Below are 21,231 nucleotides of genomic sequence, written 5' to 3' on the forward strand. Positions count from 1 at the left end.
AATGGTCTGACTTAGTCATTCGATCCATGATAACCCAAATAAAATTATGTTGATGATGAGTACGAGATAACCCCATGTTATAACCCAAACCAGGGCCTAGCCATGATGGGTATCTCAAGTCCACCATGGACCAGATACCAACCCCTTCGACTAACCTCATGAGCACAAAATAATAATAATAACAAATGTGAAAGCCAATTAAAAAATAATAAATGGTGAATAAACAACTCTATGAAAACCAAGAGTCAATCAATAACCAACCAACCCACATCTTTCCACAACAACCTCTACAACTAGAATACGGAAATAGGTTAGAACATGCCTCCGACTATGACAAAAAGAATCCGAAAGTACTGAGTCAAAATAAAGAAATATGGAAATGATAAGGCCATTTAAAGGATGGAGGGTCACCACTTCACAGCTACTCGACGAACGTGCTAATCTACCTAACACTGCACATGGATAAAAGAAGTGTCTTCGAACCCTAAATTATGAAACAATGTAGCATCCATGAACGGTTAGTGGGATGAGTGCTAGTATGTAACTCAAGGAATGGATAAAATAATTCCATAATCAAATTAGTCCAGAACCATTCAAAAATCATATGCACACATTCATATATAACATGTTGGGATAGGAAAAAAGGTTTAAGTATGAGATTTGAAATCATTATCCAGGACTATGTAGCTCTAACCGTTCTTAAAACAACCTAGGCTGTATGAGTCTGGCTCTCCCTATTGAAAAGGCCCCAATGCATGTTAGCTGCACAAACCAGAGAAATCTGAGGAAGGGCCATTTCAACCATTTAATTAAAGTACCAATTCAGTCTTGAAAACTCCAATTTAAAGCATGAATAATCATTTTAAATCATGGGAGAAGTAATTAAATCAATAATAACCAAAACCCCTCAACCTAATTTCAAACCCACAATTTATATCAAATGGAAATCCATCAAATAAATACCTCAAATGTAAAATTTAAGTTTGGGGAAAAGATATATGCCTTAAACACGCAAAAATTTGAAAATAATTTGATGTATGAAGCCCGAATGATGAATGCACAGTGAAACCCTTGAATGTTCTTGGGTTTTGTGTTTGAGAATGAAATAGGGGTATTTGATCTCTGAAAACTAAAAAAATAATCTTATGTTATGTTTAAGGGTCGTACAAGAGTGAAAAGACCCAAAAGCCCCTCACCCTAAGTAAGAAAATAAAAAACTTACACAATTTTAAAACATCAGTATGGCATGGCCTTATCGCAGAAATTATCCTCCATGCCACACTATTATCGTGGAGATTATCCTCCATGACACGGTCTTATCACAGATATTAACCTCCGTGGCACGTTGATATCGCAGACCTCTACTACCTCAGGGTCCCAAAATGTCCCTGAACCCTTTCGAAAAATTCTAAAACTTTCCCAAATTAACTTTTAACATCTCTAAACATAATTCAAGTTAAAAATCGCTATTACGAACACGAAAATGTCAAAAATAAATTGCTCAAAATTTTAAGGGTCTTATGTTATCCCCCCTTAGGATCATTCATCCCCGAATAATGAGTTAGGATACTTTTAACACGACAATAGCAAGAATACACCAGAATTAAATGATAAACACAAAAAATGGAAAGAGGAGAACGAAAGTAATACCTTAGGCACTTTCATCCAAACCCGAGAACAAGAATGGGTATTTGGACTTCATATCTTCCTCATCTTCCTGTGTAGCCTATTCTACCTTTTGATTTCTCCAAAGAACCTTCACTGCTACTACATCCTTGGTCCTTACTCTATGAACCTGCCTATCCAATAGCTTAATCTAGACTTACTCATAAGACAAGGAATCTGTAACACCAATTTCCTTAACAGGTAATATAGATGAAGGATCACCCACAGACATTTTCAGCATGGACACATAAAAAATGGGATGACTAGAACCCAAACTCGCAAGAAAATCTAACTCATAAGCAACATTATCAACTCTCCTCAAAATCTGATATAGACCAACATAACGGGGACTGAGCTTCCCCTTATTCCCAAATCTCATTACTCCTTTCATAGGAGACACCTTCAAGAACACACAATCATTCACTTCAAACTCTAATTTTTTTCGCCTCATATCTACATAAAACTTTTGGCGGGTTTGAGTAGTCTTAAGTCTTTCTCTAATTACTTTTACCTTCTCCATGGATTGGTGAATGCAGTCAAGACCAAACAACCTAGTTTCACCAGGTTCAAACCACCCAATAAGAGACCTACACCTCTTACCATAAGGATCCTCAACATGAGCCATTTGAATGCTCGAACGATAACTATTATTATATGCAAACTCAATAAGAAGCAAATGATCAACCCAGCTACCCTAAAAATCAATCACATATGCCCGTGTCATATCCTCCAAGGTATGAATTATAAGCTCTGCTTGCCCATCCATTTGAGGGTGGAAAACGGTAATAAGGTTCACCTATGTACCTAAACCTTTCTAGAATGAATGCCAAAAGTGAGATGAAAACTACATACCTCAATCTGAAATAATGGATACTGGCGCACCATATAGCTTCACGATCTCTTGAATGAATAAACATGCATAATCTTCTTATGAATAGTTAGTCCTCACAGGCAAGAAGTGAGCAGACTTAATCATCCTATTATTTATGATCCAGATCAAACCATACTGATTGCGAGACAACAAAAGACCTATAATGAAATCCATATTGATTATCTCCTCCTTCTACATAGGTAACTATATCTCTTGAGACATGTCACTACGCCTCAGGTGTTCAACCTTGACTTGCTGACAAACCATACCTTTGAGTGAACACTATTGCAAGATCTTATGATCTGAATATATATCCATATGCACCCTATATAGATAATGACATAAAATCTTTAAAGTAAAAACCACAGCTGCTAACTCTAGCTTATAAGTTGGATAATTCCTTTCATGAACCTTAAGATGCTTAGAAGCATAGGAAACCACCTTACCATGCTGCATCGAAACAAAACCTAGTCCCATATGGGATGCATCATAGGACATAAAAAGCCACCAGTACCCTCATTCAGGGTCAAAACTGGCGCAAAAGTAAGTTTATCCTTCAACTTCACAAAGCTATCCTCACAAGCTTCGGACCACAAAAACTTAACCTTCTTTTGAGTCAATCTTATCAATAGAGCAACAAGAGTAAAGAAACTCTCCGTAAACCTCCTATAATACTCGATCAAGCTCAAAAACTCCTATTGTTAGTCAGAGTTATAGGTCTTAGCCAGTTCTTCTCTACCTTAAATTTTTGTGGATCCACCTTGATCCCCTCACTAGAAACATCATTACCAAGAAAAGTCACAATATTCAACCAAAACTCGAACTTAAAAAACTTAGCATACAACTTCTGATCCTTAAGTGCCTGCAACACAATTTGAAGGTGATTGGCATGATTTGCCTAACTCTTAGAATGTACTAAGATATCATTCATGAAAACTATAATGAACAAGTCTAAAAAATGCCTGAAACCCCAATTCATAAGATCGATGAACGCAGCTGGAGTATTAGTCAACTCAAATGACATAACCAAGAACTTAAAGTGACCATACCAGGTTCAAAAAGAAGTCCTATGAATATCAACCTCTTAAATTTTCAATTGATGATAACCCAAAGGAGGATCAATCTTAGAGAAACATCTAGCACCCTAAAGTTGGTCAAAAAGATCATTAATTCTAGGAAAAGGATATTTATTATTCATTATCACCATATTTAACTAACGATAATCTATATATATCTAAAGAGACCCATCTTTCTTCCGCATGAAAAGTATAGCACCCTACAAAAAAACACTAGGACGAATAAACTCTTTATCAAGAAGATCTTTTAATTCCTCCTTGATCTCCTTTAGTTTAGTTAGATCCATTCTATACGGAGGAATAGAAATAGAACGAGTGTCTCGTAAAAGATTAATCCCAAAATCCATATCTCTTCCAGGAGGAATCCCAGGAAGATCATCTAGAAATACTTTAGGAAATTCATTAACCACGAGGACAGAATGTAATAAAGGACTTTCAGAATCAGGATCCTTAACCTAAACTAGATGATATAAACACCTTTTTGAGATCAATTTCTAAGTTCTAAGATAGAAAATAAACCTTACTTTAGGTACTATGAAATTCCCCTCACATTCTAATATCGACTCATTAGAAAAGTGAAAATTGACCTTTTGGGCCCTACAATCAAGAGAAGCGTAGGACGAATGAAGACGACCTATACCCAAGATAATATCAAATACACCATATCCAACTTTATCAGATCCACCAATGTCATCATATGGAAGATAGAAACCATACAACCCCTATAGATTTTTCTAGCCATAATAAAATCACCCACCAAGGTAGACACCGAAAAAAGGTCGAAAATACTATCGAGATCAAATCCAAAATGCAGAGCCACATAAGGGGTCACATAAAAAAGGGTAGACCCCGGATCAAGCAAATAATACACATCACAAGAAAAAAGTTGTAACATACCAGTAATAATGTCTAGAGATGCCTCAAATTCCTAGCGAGTACCAAGTGCATAAAGGTGATTCTATCTAGTGTCGGTACTAAAAGTAGTGCCCTTTTGCACAGGAGTTGAAGGTGACAATCAAAATATTATTAGCTCCAATAGCAACCTTGGCTGAAGGACAATTCCACTGCATGTGACCTAGTGGACCATAATTAGAACACCAATTCCTCCAGTCCTTAAAATAACCATGATAAAGCTTCCCATAAAAATGAAATAGAGCATAAGGTGGGGTTGACTGAGCTCCACTAGCCTAAGACTGAGCGCCCTATGTATTAGAACCACCGCTAGGTAGAGAGGATGGTAGCCCAAAGGTTTAGGATAAGGAGCACTAGCACACGAACAAGAATTGCCCCAGTTCTTCTTCTTGATTCACTGTCTGCCATATCTCCTACTATTCTATTGACCCCTACCCTCCTTTGAATATCTAAACTTCTTACTCTGCCTTTCTCTGATCTCTTCCTATTTCTTCTTTTCATCCTCAACCTGCTACATATAAACCATAAGTCTGGAGATATCTATATCATTGTTCAATATTGCATCCTTACACTATACTTTCCAAGTCTCGGGAAAACCCAACAACAAACTTTCTCATCTTGGATCTCTGGTTAGACACCAACTCTGGAGAATAATGAGATAACTATTAAAATTTTAATGCACATTCCTTCACATTCATATTACTTTGCTTTAGATTAACAAACTCCTCAAACTCTGACTCTGCATCATCACTCCTCAACTTCTCCTACTCTACATACCATTGATAAGCTACATCTTTCAGCTGATATGCAACAAACTCTACATTTTCAGAATTAGTAGCATAAATCACTCTAAAAATTCTCTCTATCTCATCCAGAAACACCTGAGGATTCGTCTCAACCTTAGGGCCTATAAAGGTTGGGGGATTCAATCTCATGAACAGACCAACCCGAGTGACCTAAGATAAAGGAGCAACAGAACCAGCACGATCCGACTGATGAGACTGACATGTCACCAACTGATTGAGCAAATTAATAGATTGATGGAACTCTGCATTAGAGATGTCCTACTAATGCGGCGAATCATAAGTATCACTACCATGAGAAGCTCAAGGAGGACTAGTAGGGACAGATGGAACTCCACGTAAAGTAGCACAGTATAGAGCAAGGACCCAAGAATGAGTCTACACTCCATACACAGGAAGAGTCTTCTCCACATTGTCCTCAAGTAGGACAAAGTTCCCAACAAAGTTTCTACAAACATCAGATCTTTAAAGAGGTATAATCTAAATATGAGAAAGCCAGGATTTAGAGAAGTTTCATAACACTAGAGTTAATAGCCAAAAAATGGAACACAAGAAAAAGAAACATTCTTAAATGCCTTGTAGCATCCTCTTTATAAGTGTGGCATGCTACACACCCATAAAAAAGACTCTAGTCAACGCGACTTTGTGGATACCCAATGACTCTAAATCGTGCTCTGATACCAAGCTTGTCATGACTCGAACCAGGGCCCGATCGTGATGGGTATCTCAAGTCCACCATGGATCGGAGACCACCCCCATAGCCTAATCTTATAAGCATAAAATAATAATAATAACAAATGTAGAAGCTAATTAATCAGTAATAAAAGATTAATAAATACCTCTATAAGAAAAAGAGTCAATAAATAACCATATCTAGAATAACCACCTATATCAAATAGGTCAGGAAATGCCCTCGACCATGACTAAAAGAATCCAAAAGTACAGAGTCAAAATAAAGCTATATGGAAATAATAAGGCCTTTAGATGGATGGAGGCTCACTATTTCACAGCTACTTTATGAATGTGCTAATCCACCAATGCTGCACAGGGGTAAAAGAATTGTCTTCAAACCCTACATTATGACTCAATGTAATACTCAAGGATGGTTAGCAGGGTGAGTACTAGCATGTAACTCAGAAAAGGGATAAAATAATACCATAATCAAATCAGTTCAAAATTATTCAAAAACCATATGTACACATTCATATATATATATATATATATACATATATAAGATGTCGAGAAAGGGAACAAGGCTCAAGCATGATATTTAAAATCATTATCCTGGACTATGTAGCTCTAATCGTTCTAAAACACCCATGGTATATATAGGTCCTGTTCCCCTACCAAAAGGACCCCAATACGTGGTAGCCTCACAAACCAGAGAAATCCGAGGAAGGGCAAAAGCCACCGAGGCTCCAACCATTCCAAAATATATATATATAATGTGTAAACTATGCACTCGATCATAAAGACCCCTACACCGGCAAATGTGGTTTTCAATATCGATTCTCCCAGGACCTCCACCTTCTATGGCGAGCTACACAACCTCCGTTAAGACCAAATTAAAACCATTTAACATATAATTCCGACCATTAACCCAAGAGTTATTCATTTAGTCATTAACCACTTGGTATTATTATTCTAATATTCTTGGAAGCTAAATCACAGATGCCAAATCAATTGACACCACCACATTAACTCGTAAAGTTCCATTTAAATCCAATCCATGCCCACCAAGGCCGTTCAAATCTAATTTGAATAACCACTCATCCATTAATGAAATGAATTGAGTTCAAAAATAGGTTAAATCATGCAATTTTTCATAATTTAAATTAAATTCATAAAGTAGGTAAAGGTTCATGCAATTCTAGGCCAAAATTTATCTGATTTGGTGAAACCCATGTTCCTCATTTCAACCATTTAATTAAAGTACCAATTCAGTCTCAAAAATACCAATTTAAAGCATGAATAATATATTCAAATCATGGGACATGTAATTAAATCAATAACAACCAAAACCCCTCAACTGCATTTTAAACCCATATTTTAAATTGTATGAAATCCATCAAATAAATGCCATAAAATAAAATTTAAGCTTAGGGAAATATATATGCCTTAAACACATAGGAATATGAAAGTAATTTGAAGTTTGGAGCCTGGATGCTGAATGCACAGTGAAACCCTTGAATGTTCTTAGGTTTTGTGTTTGAGAGTGAAATAGGGGTATTCTCTTTGAAAACTAAAGGAAATAAGCTTATTTTATGTTAAATGGCCAAAGAAGGGTGAAAAGACCTAAAAACGCCTCACTCCAAGTGAGAAAATAAAAAACTACACAATTTTAAAGCATCAGTTTGGCACGACCTTATCGCGGAGGTTATCCTTTATGCCACACAGTTATCGCAGAGGTTATCCCCTATGATAGGATCTTATCATGGAGGTTAACCTCAGTGGAATGTTGATATCATGGACCCTCACTGGCTAGAGGTCCCAAAATGTCCATGAACCCTTTTCAAAAATTTCAAAACTTTCCCAAATTACCTCTTTAGCATTTCTAAACATATTCAAGTTAAAAATGGATATTACGAATACGAAAATATGAAAAATAAATTAATCAAAATTTTATGGGACTTACATCCTATGATGAATCCATATTCACTACCTCCCACTCCAAGTAGGACTATTGATGTTCTGAAGAATACCACTAGGTCTCTAATACTCAGCCTTAACCTATTAGCAATTTTCACACTTAACCAAAAAATTTGCTTATCTTTCTCCATACCATTCCATCAATAAACTTATCATAAATTAAGGTACATCTTAGTGGCTTCTAGGTGAATGAAATAATGAGAACCGCAAGCTTCTGCTAGCATCCGATGTCTTAAGTCATCTATATCTAGAATACAAAGTCTGTCCTGATAGAGAAGAACACCATCTCCCCTTTAGGAGAAAACCTAAACCTTCTAACTTTAGACAACTTCTTCCAATTTAAGCACAATAGGTCACTATCATGTTTTTCCTTCACCTCAGCTATTAAAAAGGATCTGAACTATTTTGAACCAAAATAATCCCTTCGACTAAATCAACCAATTCAACTCCTAGTCTGGCCATCCTATGACCCTCGTGAACTAACTATTTCTCATCCTTTACACGAGCAATGTTTTTCATAGATAATCTACTAAGAGTGTTAGATGCCATATTGGGTTTACTAGGGTGGTACAAGACACTCATATCATAATTTTTTAACAACTTTTATCATCTTCTTTGACAGAGAATTTGATCGTTCTTATTGAACACATACTGAAGACTTTGAGATTGATAAACACATCAACAATAACCTCATATAGGCAATGCCTCTAAGTATTTAAGGAAAAACAACTGTTGCTAACTCAAGATAGTAAGTCTAGTAGTTTTTCTCATGAGGCTTGAACTGTTTAAAGGCGTATGTTATAACTTTGCCCTGCTACATCAATAAACACCTAAGTCCAACCTTAAAAGTATCATAATAAACTAAAAAACCATCTGAGCCCTCATGTAGATTTAAAACTGAAGCAGTGGTAAGTCAAGTCTTCATCTTCTGAAAACTCTTCTCAGAAGAATCAGATCACTGAAATTTGACTTTTTTCTATGTCATCCTAGACATAGGATAAGATAGGGAACAAAATCCTTCAAAAAAACATCTTTAGTAACTGGATAAGACTAAGAAACTCTTGATATCTACTGGAAAGATAGGTCTAGGCCAGTTTCTTAATACTTTGGTCTTTTGGGGATCAGCTCGAATATCTTTACTAAAATAATATGACTACATAATGTTACTGATTTAAACTAGAATTCATATTTACTGAACTTGGCAAATAGGTGGTGATCTTTAAGAGTCTACAAGATAATTCTTAGATACTCTACATGTTCATCCTCACTGTAAGAATAAGTAAGGATGTCATCAATGAAGGCTACAACAAATGTGTCCAAGTACTACTTGAACACCCTATTTATTAGGTCTATAAAAGCTGCTGGAGTATTTGTTAGTCCAAAAGGTATAACAACAAATTCAAAGTGACCATACAATGTAATGAAGGTTGTCTTCGGGAAGTCGCATTCTCTAACCTTGAGTTGATGATAGCCTAATTGGAGGTCTATCTTAGATAAACAACTTGCACCCTGAAAATGGTCGAACAAGTTATCAATATTGTGAATAGGATACTTATTTTTAAGTTAGATCATGTTCAATTGATGGTATTCAATGCATATTCTAAACAAATTGTCTTTCTTGCACATGAAAAAAATTAGAGCACCTAGAGAGAGACATCGAGCCTGATAAAAGCCTTGCCTAGGAGGTCCTTCAAATGTTCCTTCATCTCCTTAAGCTTGGCTAAAGCCATTCTGTAGGGTGGAATTAAAATTAATTGGGTATCTAGAAGGATAGATCCCGAAGTCTATTTTCAGTTCAAGAGGAACTCCAGGTAGATCTTCTGGAAACACTTAAGAAAACTGCTTACCACTGGAACTGACCCAATATTTAGGGCCTTGAATTTTTAATCCTTAACTTGAACAAGATGATAGATGCACCCATTAGAAATTAACTTTCTATCCCTATGGTAAGACACGAATGAACCCATAGGCTCTGAGGTACTACCCTTCCACTCTAAAACTAGTTCATTTGGAAACTGGAATTGGACTACTCTCTTCCCATAATGCATAGAGTTATTACAAGAGTGTAGCCAATCCATGCCAAGAATCTTATCAAAATCTACCATGTCTAACTCTACAAGGTCAACTACAATGAATTTTTAGAAGACTATAACTACGTAAATTCCGTATAACCATCTAAGTATGAATGAGCACCAACTAAAGTAGAGATTGAGAAAGATTCTAAATAGATTTTGGGACTGACATCGAAGTCTACTTTTATATAGGGAGTTATAAAAAAGTGCGCCTCCATGATCTAATAATGTATAAACATGAATATGAAAGACCTGCAATGTACTCTTGACTACATAATGAGAATCCTTCTGATCCTATCAAGTCTGAAGGGCATTACACATGTCCCGCATTGTCCACCACCTGGCTAGATGAAGCTTTGACTAATTGAACAACCTGCTGGAGCTGCTGAACAGTTGGATAGACTTTGTTGACCTATATCCCAACATCTTGTGAAGCTACTTGATATTTCTCAGTTTGTCACCTAGCATTCCATACACAAAGAAAACATCACTACCCAACATACACCCACCCATATGGTTTCTACCATATTTTATTTATACTGAGTTGGTACAAACACTACTCACACTATCCTTGGACTTAGAGCCTGGTGCCCTATCTTGATTATATTTCTTGAACTTGGGCACTGGTGTACCGGTAGAAGAGGGGATGAAGCTAAAGATTTTTGGTGGAATTAAGAACGATTTCCACCATTTGATCTCTATTAAGAGAAATTAAAGCTATTTCTTCTGGTTCTCTTACTCTGCCTTTTATTCTCCTTAACTTTCTCTTTCCCTATCTGTTGAGTATGAACCATAAGCCTGGAGATGTCTATTTCCTTCACCAATATAGTAGTTCTCCGCTCTTTGACCACATCCTTAGAAAGACCAAATACAAAATTTCTCATACGAGCCCTAGAATCAGCAACCATAGCTGGGTCATACCTTGCCAATTGAGTAAACTTAAGGGAATACTCCTTCACACTCATGTTACCCTGCTTCAATTTTATGAATTCCTATACCTTTGCTTCTCTTAGATTAAGTGGAAAGAACCTATATAAAAATAAAACAACAAACTAATCCTACTTCATCGGTTCTTCATCTGAACCTTGATGTGCTATAGAAATATAGCACTTTCGATGCTTAAAACTATGAAAATATGCAAGTTTCTTAGGTTATTTTGTTGGATATAATGTGTTTTGGATATTTTTGGCAGGAAATCATGTTTTAGATGCTAAGTTCATGAAAAATATGAAAAAAGTGATTTTGGATGCTTATGAGAGCAATTATAGATGTTCGTGACACTTTTGAGCTTTTTTGTGATCAAAGAATGTGCGAGAATTGAATAAGAACTGAAAAGATGACTCTCAACACTTGTTAAGTCAACATACAGACCGCATGTAGGCAAAGCATATGTCAGAAGTCCAAAATTTCGAGAGCTGACCTACAGGATTTTTTGGTCCTAGCACTTGCGGCCACTACTTGTGCCTACCTTGCAGGCCGCAAGTACTACCTGCGTCTAGGGTTAGGTTGCAAGTAGGGACCATAAGTACCCATCAAACCTTTTTTCTCCCATTTCTTTCGGTCTTTTGTTTTAGGATTTCCTCATGTACTATAACTACCCCTTATGTGTTTTTAGTAAAAAAATGCATTCTTGATACTTACAAACATATTTTGATTCCAAGATTCGACTTTGGTCTTGGAATTCTCGTATATTGATTTCAGTTGATTAATTCAGTTATGGCTTTAGTTTTTTATACTTCTTATTAATGTGATTTCATCTATGCTTTCAATCATGAATGTTATCGATTATTTCACACGCATGAGCGACTAAAAACCTATAGCTAGGGTTATGGAAACCCTAGCAAATTGATGAAGAACGAGAAGTGCTATTGTTATTCTAAACTGATACCCATGCATGCATTGTATTACCTTTACTTTAATAGTTATTTTAGCGGTGGTCTATGTTAAGATTCTACCCAAATTATTGCTACTTACTCCAAAAGAGAAGTAATGACTAGAAAAAGATAATTATAATAGTAATTTGAAGTTTAATTGTCGATCCATGCTACTAGGTATTATCAAAGTGAGATGATTAGCTATCATCTAATAAATAAAGACTTAAAAGATAATAGTTAACTGGGATCAAGATAAAGGTTAGTAAGGCGATATCTTGAGACTCAAAAGGTAAAGGGTAAAATCCATCTGCTCATCTAAAAGACCGTAGATGGTACATAAATTATTAGATTCTACATGCATGGTATCAAGTTTGTTCAATAAAGCATAAAAAACCTATAGAGTTGGGAATCTAGGGGGACACAATCCTAGTGTTCACCAATACTAATTACAATTGAAGTTGATATTTTCTCCTAGTTCGATATTGCTGTTCAAATCCCCCTATTTACTTTTCCAGGTTTTTCTATTGATTACAACATTTGAGATCCACAAGTTCTATGTATTCCTTTGGTATTCAACCTCAACCTTTGTTGAGTTACTATATTTGACAGCGAATACAATCACCTTCAGAGTGAAGGTGTAGCATGGGTGTTACCAAATTTTGGTGCCGTTGCTGAAGAATATGTTGTTGAGTTGTGAATTAAAGTTGTTACAATTTTTAGGTCTTTTTGTTTTTGTTCTTAGTTGGGTATACACTGTTTTATGCCTATCATATAAATTAGAGGAAATCCCTTACTCCCATTGAATATGAATTAAGAGAGGATCCTATAGACACCTAGTAGGATGATAGAGCTGAAAAGAGACAATCTTCCTAAAGAAGTTAATAATGATATGCCTCCCCCTCCTCCTGAATGAGTTTAGGACATTGTTAATTGACAAACTAATGAGATTTTAGCTCAAGATAAAAATGTGACAAGGGTAGTAGAAGAAGCTCAACACTTAGCTTTGGAATCAGAGTTATCTGAGCAGAGACAGGTAATTGATCGCCGAGCAGTACTCAATAAAAATTAGAATAAAGTCAGAGGAGGAGGACCTCAAGTGATCCTAGCATATTAGTATGTTCAGCCGTATAAAGATGATGAAAAAGATTTGGGATACATTGAGCCAACAGATACTAGAGCCATTATTTCTCCCGTTTTGCCCTCTGATATCAAGTTCAATATCTCTAGTGCAATGATTTAGCTTTGATACTTAAAGGGTGTGTTTGTGGGGTTTCCTAAAGATGAGGTAAACATGCATCTAGCAAATTTTATTGGGATCTGCACTTCATATACCATACCTGGGGTAGATCAGGAGGCACTTGGACTAAGGTTGTTCCCCTTCTTGCTTACTGGAACATATCTTTATGGCTAAGGGAACTGCCAAGAGGATCGATCACTACATGGAATGAGTTACACAAACAATTCTTGAACTGGTTCTTTCCTACATCTAAGATCTTGTAGCATAATGATGAGATCTATAATTTTAGGTACTACAGTCTGAGTCTATGTATGAGTCTTAGTTCAGGTTCAAGAAAAAGTTAAGTATGGTTCCCAACCATTAAATTTCAGGGACGAACTTATTGGAATCATTCTATGGATGCTTTACCATCAGTTCCAGAGCTATGGTTGACACTATCTTTGGAGGAGCTTTTATGAGATTACACTGGGATGTAGATTTTGATATTCTAGACTAGATCTCTTTTACTAACCGAGGGTGGCAAACTTAGAAGGCAGAGAGAGGTTCTAACACTATTGCCATTAGAGGTGATGATGATTAGAGAGTAGCTAATGATTCTATAGCGTAAGATATTATGCTACTAAGGACTAATCTTGATTTGCTAGAAAAGTAGTTCATGGACGTGAATTCTAAGAAAGTTTATAAAGTAGGAGCACATGGTGCAGCTTTAAAGCCCATAAGTCTGTATTACAATAGGAGGCTAGGTATTCAGATCATCAGTTGGAGGGATTTCGAGCCCACAAAAAAGGAAACCATGGTTGAAACTACAATGATGAGAGATACAGAGACTGTAGTAAGGATAGAGAAGGTGACTGGAAATGGAGAGATTATCCCAAAGAAAAGGGAGACAGGTATATTCCGCCTGGAAAAAGAGATACAAAATCAAGAAGGAAAGAAATGCAGACCAAACTTGTGAAGGATGAAGAAAATTAGGAGAACCACCTTAAAGAGATTAAGGATGACATTTTAGGGTTGATCCTGAAGGTAGAGTCTCATGCCACTTCTATTAAGTAGTTAGCGCACCAGTTCGAGAAAATGTCTGCTATGATCAAACAAAAATAGTCTGTTGCTTTTTGAGAGAAAAAGTTTAGAGTCCACCAACTATAAGTCATTGTCTAGATATCACCACTTATTATGGTACTACTATTGATGATCCCTCTATACCTACTATTAAGAAGTTAAAGATTGATAACATTGAGATCGATGAGATACTTGAGGCAGAGTCTGAGAAGTCGACATGAGGTGATGATAATTTTGAGTATGATAGTGGTGAGGATTGGGTCATCAAGACCAATGATTATGTGCATCCTTATAGTGCGACCCCTTTCTTATCGCTAATAGAAAATAAAAAGTATTCTGGAGAAGTCACCATTCCATACTCTATTGGGCCTTTTAATGTCAAGCAGGTTTTATGTCACTTGGGATTAGGAGAAAATATGATGCCACTAGCTATGTACAAGCTATTAAGGATGGAGGAACTTAAACCTACATCCATAAAACTTTTGATGGCTGACTCATCTATGAAGAAACCAATGGGTGTTTTGTGAGATGTACAAGTAAGGGTGGCAACCCTTATGTTTCCTGCTAATTTCATAATTCTTGATTGTAAGGTAAATTTTTAAGCCCCTATTATATTGGGTAGACCCTTCCTATCCACTGGTAGGGTGTTGATTAATATGGACTTAGGGGAGATCACCTTCAAACTGAATGATGAGCAAATAATTTTTAAGGTGTGTATGATAGTGCAGTAGCCAGATATTATACGAGTGGTATTTACGATTGACACTATTGATGAGGATGTAGCTACAAAGGTTAGTATGCCAGATATACCAGGTGTTAGGGAGAGAATAAAGGTGACGACCACTTCACTACCGATTGTTGCGAGGTGGCAAAATTATATGAGTAGATCCAGCCATGGTTTCAAACTACACTAGAGATGACTGAGGCTAGACTGTATTCTATGCATCGAGCTATGATATTAGAGCTACAAGATGAGTTGCATGCATGAATAGATACTCTTAAAACTCGAGTATCATTCTAATTCAGCAGTATTGAGATATTAGATCTATAAATTATTAGGTAGAAGGAGTACCTACTTAGAGAAAAGGTATGCCCTCTTACTGTGAGCCACATATTAGCCACCCCTCCAGTTATATCCCCAGTTGTTCAGCCATCACTTCTATATGGTCCCATATGCTTTTATTTATTTATGGAGAATTATATGATGGTCCCTGTAGTTTAGACCAAGAGAGAACAAGAAGGGTAATTGCAGACTCCAAATATGCCATATTAGCAAACCCTGAAAAGGGCCACCCATGATTCAACAAAGACTGTATTTTTTGATAGGCAGAGGCATGCTGAGCTAGATGTACTTCTATCTTCTTATAGTGCACTGCCACCACAATGGCCTCTATCAGGGGATATACCCCCGCCTGGAAAGATCATGATAGATGCTTAGTGCATTCCAGGTATTTTCTTACTTTTCTTTGTTTTGTATTATTTTTGTACATTAAGGATAATGCATGATTTTTAAGTTAGGGTGTTGTATACCAAAGCCGCTACAGGTTTTTGTTGATGTGCTTCTTTTTCTGTCGGCCATGGTATGGTTGTAGAAATGACATGTCTAGGTTAAAATTTATGTCGTGTTGTGTCTCATTTTGTATTGTGTTGTGTTTTGTATAATTAGGATATTTTTAAGTATTTAGGGCAGTTGTCATGTTTTTACTGATTTTTGAGAAAAATGATACCCCTAAAAAATTATGTGTTTTAGAACTGTGTGAATGAATATATGTTTGAACATTATGGATCTTATTATGGTATTAGGATTAGGGACATAATAATCATTTGTTAACAATTGCATGAACCAAATAAGTAGTATCTTGTAATATCGGCGCTGTGCTATATGTGCGTGACATGTTACTTAGTTCCCTTTGTGTATTGAATTCAGAACTTTCCCGGTTAGACTTTCATAGGTTGAGGGATAGTCGGTTAGAAAAAGATCATAGGCCATTTTTTATTTTAGTCAACGTTTATTCTAAATGACCTTCCATGTGTGAATTGTATCCCTTGATCCCTGTTTTGAGTCTTATAGCCTATTTTTCTTGTTTCACTATTCACCTTTACATTTATATTACAATGAAGCTATTTTGGCCCTAGTCCTCATTTGATGTTGTTTACCTCAACTCAGACAAAACGCCTAAGTTGAGGGTGGCTATCATAAGGGTGTATAGTGTAAAATGGGTATGAAGAGAGTAAAATAAGAGAAAAAGATAGTAAGGCTGGGTGTGGTAGCAAAAATAAAAAGAAAAAAATAAAAAAATTATGAAAATGTGAAAAAGAAAGAATAAAAGATCACACCCAACCTGAATATGCAATAAAGAATAAAAAGGGGAAATAATAGTGGAATCAAAGAAAATTGGCTAATAAGTGAGACCCCAAGGTTAGTGCGGTGCCAAGAAGGTTTAGTCACTTGATATGTCCATATGTAACATACCAGCCCCCAAGACTACATTAAAAGTTGAGAAAAGTCCGATAGTGATCCTAACTTGACTATATGAAAACTAAGGTAAAGAAAATAAGGGCAAGCCTATGATATTTGATGTACTTTGATTAGAACTTCCCTTCTGAGTGTGAGTGTCTCTTGACTGTCCCTACATTGACATGTATAATTTCATATGAGTGCGTGAGAATTCTTTGTTGTGAGGGTACATGAGTCATATTGCTAGCTATTTGCTTTTTTCGGGTAGCGTAACTTGCACATAAGCGGGGTTTTCTTTTGATAATGTAATGCCATCCTTGATCCCAATGTATCACATTATTGTACTTCATATTTATACACAGTTGGGTTTGAAAAGTGAGGTTGGGGGGGGGGGGGGGGCTGTTGTGTTTTGAGCTTAAAATGTAGATTGATTTCCATGAACAATTTAGATTCTCCTAGTTAAGTGTCATTTTTATTTTGTTCTGTTTTGTTGCCTAAGTACATACAAATATTCTATGTTGAGGGCATTGATGTGCTATAGAAATATAGCACTTTCGAAGATTAAAACTATGAAAATATATGAGTTTCTGAGGTTGTTTTTTTGGATATGATGTGTTTTGGGTATGTTTTCTAGGAAATCCTGTTTTGGATGCTAAGTTCGTGAAAAAGATGAAAAAGGCATTTTTGGTGGCTTATGGGAGAAACTATGGATGTTCGGGACACGTTCGAGCTTGTTTGTGATCAAAGAATCTGTGAGAATTAAAGAAGAGTTGAAAAGATAACTCCCGTCACTTGTTAAGTCAACTGCAGACCACATGTAGCACATGTGGACCGCATGTGGGCAAAGCATATGTCAGAAGTCTAAAATCTCGAGAGCTAACCTGCAGAATTTTTTGATCCAGACACTTGCGATCACCACTTGCGCACACCTTGAAGGCCATAAATACTACCAGCGCCCAGGGTCAAGGCATAAGTAGGGACCATAAGTAGCCACCGACCATTTTTCTCCTATTTCGTTCGGGATTTGGTTTTAGGTTTTTCTCATGTACTATAAATACCCCTATGTGTTTTTAGTAAAAAGATGCACTCTTGATACTTACAAACATATTTTGATTTCAAGATCCGACTTTGGCCTTAGAATTCTCTTGTATTGATTTACTTAATTAATTCAGTTATGGTTTTGGGTTTTTCTACTTCTTATTATTGTGAGTTTATCTATGGTTTCAATCATGAATGTTATTGATTATTTCACAAGCATAAGCAGATAAAAACCTATAGCTAGGGTTGTGAAACTTAGCAAATTACCTAAGAAGAGGAAATGGTGTTGTTATTCTGAACCGATACTCATGCATGCATTGTATTACCTTTACTTTAATAGTTATTTTAGCGGTGGAAAACATTAAGATTCCTCCTAGATTATTGCTAGTTACTCCAAAAGAGGAGTAGTTACTAGGAATATATAATTACAATAATAATTTGAAGTTAAATTATCGATCCATGCTACTAGGTATTGTCTAAGTAAGATGGTTAGCTATCATCTAATAACTAGAGACTCAAAAGATAATATTTAACTAGGATCAAGATAAAAGGTGAAATCCATCTGCTCATCCAAAAAAGTATAGATGGTACATAACTTATCAGATTCGGCATGCAAGGTATTGAGTTGGTTCAAGAAAGCACAATAAGCCTATGGAGTTGAGAAGACAGGGTGAACACAATCCTAGTGTTCACCAATACTGATTACGACCGAAGTTGATATTTTCTACTAGTTTGATATTACTATTCAAACCCACCTATTTACTTTTCCAGGTTTTGCCTATTGATTACAACATCTGAGATCCATAATTCCACATATTCCCTTGGAATTAAACCTAGCCATTGTTAGGTTACTATATTTGACAGTGACCGCAATCATCTTCGGAGTGCAAGTGTATCTTGGACATTACCACACCCCTATCCTTCTTCTATTGTTATACTAGGTGTGAGCCACTCCTTAAAGCTAATAGGCGTCCAAGTTAGAACTTTCAGTTAGGATAAGGCCTATGATCTTCATAACTTTCTAAATACTATTCAAAAACTTCTCTGGATCCTCTTCATGCTTGGACCCATAAGTACACTAGAGGATTCATTTGAGAGAAGTCTTGGACTCTGGCTGCTATCGTATTCACTGTTAGGTTAGCTGGTGCCACAATTCTCTGGTTACTCTATGGGATTAGGGACTAGAATAAGGCTATGAAAGTAGCCCTGAATTCGACTTGGGAGACTTTTCATTTAAAGGGTTTTTGGAGTTAATGGTGGAGCTTGCTGATTCTCAACCTCGTTATCATTCTCACTCCTTCTTCCGTTAGTTCTCTTTGGTGGAATAGTCTGTAAATTTGTAGAGAATAAGTTATAAGAAAGTTTTAATAGAGTGCACACTCTATCTGACGATATAAACATGAAAGAAGTGAAACCTTTCCTAAAACATTTCATAGCTTCTCAGTCACAAGTGTGGCGCGCTTCACACGCATGAATAAAACTATTTAATGTGGATTTTAGACACCCTAGGACACTTTAAACTTGATGCTTTGATACCAAGTATGTTATGTCTAGAGACTACCCCTAGTCATATCACAGTGCTTAGAGTCACAAGTTACCCCAAAATAACCTATGCCTGGCATAACAATAAAAATAGTAAAATTAACTAAAAAATACTTATGTGGACACTAAACTAAATCATGAAATAGTAATAAAAATAAACTCAAAACCAATATTTGAGTTCGAAACCACAAGCTAAAACATGTAACTATGTCTCTAAAAAGCCTCTACTAAGATGAGTTATTGGGAGAATACCCCAACTAACTCTGGTTGTCTCAAACTGAAAAAAATAAAACTAATGACAAATACTATCCCACAAATGATGAGGACTCACCAATTGAGGCTGCTGATGCAGTAGGTGATCATACTAGGCGCAATCCGAATGCTAAGCATCATAACCTATGCACAATCCGAATGCTAAGCATCATAACCTATTGTAGTGCCCCGAGAGTACACCCTGGGTGCCATACAATACTTACAGTCCCAAGGGACCACAAGCTAACCCATGAGCTAGCACCTGCTGTGAGCACTGAAGAATATACTGTTGATAGAAGTCATATGCAGAATTTAACTAAAAAATGCCATAAGGTTTTAAATCATAGTGTTGATTATGTTTGTAAAACAATACTGACCTTATTGATAAAATGGATGATAATAACAACTGAAAACTGATTGACGGTCTGTACTAGTCTGAAAGCCTCTAAACTGTCTGACTATTGAGTTGATGGGACAAGCCCCCAACTAACTCTGTCTCACTAAATAGTTGAATTGTTGATATAGCTGAATGTAAGGTAACTCGTCATCGAAGAATGAGGACTCACCACGGTCACTGTTGTTAATACACTAGAAAGTCTAAGTACGATCGGGAATCTGAGTGCTCGAACCTATCATATAAGACATCATAGTGCAAGAACGAGTATGCGATCAGTACCTTGAATGTAATGGTATGATAAATGAGGTGGGCTGATATGCATGGTTTCATGTACAAGAGTAATTAACTGACTGAATGAATAACATGAAGTACTGAATAAAATGCATGAAATCTATAAATACTGAGAATGCATGACCAAGCATAAACATATTCTGAATAGAATCTATAAGCTGAAATACTGAAATTTGATAACTGAATAACTGATATCTGTATAATATGGTCAAGAAAAATTGAAACTGAATTCTAATTGACTACTGAAACTAAAACTTGGGAGATATCATCTAACCGATATTCCCTAGTCTAAGCTGATTGGGGTCTAACCTGTGACCCCAGCCACTAGTACTAACAATGGATATGGAGTTAGTCCTAACTAGCGGGTGACATCTGAGATCAGTTCTAAACTACCGGGTGATCCCTGAGAGTGTCAGTCCCAAAATAGTGGGTGACGTCTCATAACCTACGTTGGCTACATAGTTCTAGAACTTAGGGAATGCTTCTAAGGACCCAATCTTAACTGACGGGTGATTCCCCATACCTAGGTTCGCTCAGTGCTGAATCCTACTATCAACTGAACTGACACTGATTACGGGACTGAACTAAGTTTAACTAGACAAGTAACTGGTCAAGATGGTTAACTAGCTGAATATGTTCATGAATTATCTGAACTATGCTGTAACTACTAAAATTCTGTAAATAGCTAATTTCTTGGGTATTCATAACCCGCAGAACTTGATAACAATAACAACAGAGACACATGAAATATTTGAAACCATGGAAGGAAATCGCTATTCACAATTATTCACCTAAGCATTTCATCAAACACATAGGGACTAAGACTTTAACATGGGGATGCCTTTTAAACATGAAATGATCACACAATCACATGACCAAATCATAAGATGAGGGTTTTATTCCAAATTTGTATGAACACGATATGGACGCCACAATATTTAAAACATACTATAATGCATTCCATGTTAACTCACTTGAAAACATTAAAAGGGTCATTATTCAAAACTCATTCTTTGCGGCATTTAATCAAATACT

Source organism: Capsicum annuum, chromosome 4, assembly GCF_002878395.1.
Source record: "Capsicum annuum cultivar UCD-10X-F1 chromosome 4, UCD10Xv1.1, whole genome shotgun sequence".
Taxonomy (NCBI): Eukaryota; Viridiplantae; Streptophyta; class Magnoliopsida; order Solanales; family Solanaceae; genus Capsicum; species Capsicum annuum.